This window comes from Pyxicephalus adspersus, chromosome 3, assembly GCF_032062135.1.
Source record: "Pyxicephalus adspersus chromosome 3, UCB_Pads_2.0, whole genome shotgun sequence".
In the NCBI taxonomy this organism is placed as follows: domain Eukaryota; kingdom Metazoa; phylum Chordata; class Amphibia; order Anura; family Pyxicephalidae; genus Pyxicephalus; species Pyxicephalus adspersus.
Window position 1 is genome coordinate 104,643,424 of NC_092860.1, and position 2,460 is coordinate 104,645,883.

A 2,460-nucleotide genomic window follows, 5' to 3' on the forward strand; every position below is an offset into this window, starting at 1 on the left:
GGTGAATATGATGCCAGGGGGTCCTTTGGGAAACAAGATGATGAAGCGGACAGGACATAATGATGGCACTAAAGTTACACTAAAGTGAGAGATATAATGGTGACACCAGTTATGGGGGACATGCTATTTGATTTAGTTTTTGTATTTAAATAGTAGGTCTGGCTTGGCTATCAACATCTGAGTGGAGGTGAAAAAGAATAAGCAGATGGTAATCAAGTTGTGGATTTAGTGATTTTTGCCACAGTGAGTAGCAGTGAGGGTTAGGTGGGGTTATGGCTTACTAGTGTGCGGAGCAGCAAGGGTCACATATACGTTGTAAAGTTCCATGTCTGTGTGTAAAATGGTGCACCACTATATGGACAACTGACCAAATTGTATACTACTCTTTACTTCTCTGATAGGCTGAATTTAGACCAGATAGCCAGTTGTAATCCAACCCCTCAGGCCTGGACTTAAACTAGCCAGGTAACCTCAAAACTCAAAAGAAACCAACCAGGCAAAAACTCAAACTAGTAAACCAGAAAGTCAATATTTAAAGCACAAATAGACAAATCTAAAGCAGCCAATGAATGGAACACATTTCTAAATATAATGTATCCCCTGAATAAATTGCCACTTTGTGTTATTTCTTTTTTTTTTTTTATATACATATATGTTGAAGAGATATCTGGTAGAATACAAAAAATGAATGAAGACCAATCTTTTGTTGAGCTTAATTTTCAGAAAAATGACTTGGCTGTGTATTGTTGATTGAAGGAATAATTGGTCTATAATTTCAAAGGAAAAGTGTCCCAATTTGATTTTAGTTGTGCAGCATGTAAAGGCTTTTGCAACTGTATAACCTAGTAAGTCAACTTTTTGAAACATAAAGAACAAGAACAAATAACAGGAACAGACTGACAGATGACCATCTGGGCTCCTGCATCAGACTTGGGGTGATGAATTACTCTTCAGACAAAAAAATGTGAATGAAAATGAATGCCAATTGTCTTAATGAAACTAAAAAGGAAGGATTAAAATTCAGTATGTCTTGCATTTTAGGCAAGTTTATCCAACGAATATCATTTACTTTTGTAGTAGTAGTCTGTGTTTGTGTGGTGGTGATAATAATAAAATATTAAATAAATGATTACATTTCACTATTAGTGACAGCTGACTCTTTGGTGTTTGTGAATCTTGGGTAATTTAGATAGAAAAGTCTTCTGCTCCATGGCTAAAAGTACATCAGTGATTTTGCTCCACTTACACAGTCCCTTGCCTACTCCATGGGTATGTCCACATCAAATTTAAAAGATGTCTATAAGAATTATTAGTTTTTTTATTTTTTAAAATTGTTTTGTTATGGCTGCCTGGGCTCCATATATGTTCTATATTTTCTCCCCACTTAAATGCAACATAAATCCCAACTCCAGCTAATACCAATAACACCTACTAAAAAGTACAGCATATCGCAATAGCTCACTTACAGTTTATATAAACTTCCAAATGCTTCTATGGAAACCAGATTTTCTACTATAAATTCAACTGGTAATTTTTTAGATACTGTTTTGGTCAAAAAAAGGTGAGTGACATGGAACTTATTTTCTCTATTTGTGCCCAAAAGTAGTAACTTTGTTATGGACTAAATTAGAAAGTTTTAATTATTTTCCTCTCCTGGAGACAAGATAATATATGACTATAACCCTCAGTATCCCAGCTGGTGATTCTATAGTATCAAAGTGATTATAACTTGGGTATGTGATTTAAGACACCAGTAACAAGAGTTCTTATTGAATAGGTTTTGTTCCATATCACAGTGAGATTTGTAAGGCTCTTATTTATTTGCTCTATTAAAAAGCCACAGCACTAGCACTTATAACTATTATGCATCCATGCAAGATTATGATTAAGTAATTACAAATTCTATTTTTCAGGAAAATAGGTAAAATGAAAAACTGTTTTTCAATTTAGAAAACAGAACTGTCTAATAAAAAGTGTGCCATATATTCCCTATATGTGATTAATATGTCACTGAAACATTATTTATTAATTTAGTGAAGACACAGAATTTATATCAGCAGTATTTTAAGTACAGTCCTATTTGGGAAGATATAGTGCTGTAATGTATTGCATGCCTTGTCAAGTCCAGACAGGATCTTACCTTCACTTTCCTTTCACTAGAAAGACAAATGTTGTCTATAAATTGAAAAGTTGGCTGTGGCTAGTAAGAAGCAGGTGGATCATAGAACTAGCTTTAGAAATGTATTACATACAGTAATGTACAAATTTGCCAGCTAGATATATTTAAATGGGCGGTCAACTTTTGTTCATAAAATAAAAAAATCTGCAAGTTTCAATTGTTTGTTTGAGTTCTATAGAAATATATTTAGACCTTTACACCTTTTCTATCATTTGCTACTAATTTATGATCATGATGCTATAGAAATAATAAAGCTTAATATACAATTTAAGTAAAAAAAA

At 33.1% G+C, this 2,460-nt stretch overlaps 1 protein-coding gene across 1 annotated transcript in view; it reads right to left on the reverse strand.

Annotated features, from left to right (window-relative positions):
* TTC29 (tetratricopeptide repeat domain 29) overlaps positions 1–2,460 on the reverse strand; it is a 126,622-nt gene that overhangs the window by 25,582 nt on the left and 98,580 nt on the right. The gene's annotated exons all lie outside the window — the stretch shown is intronic.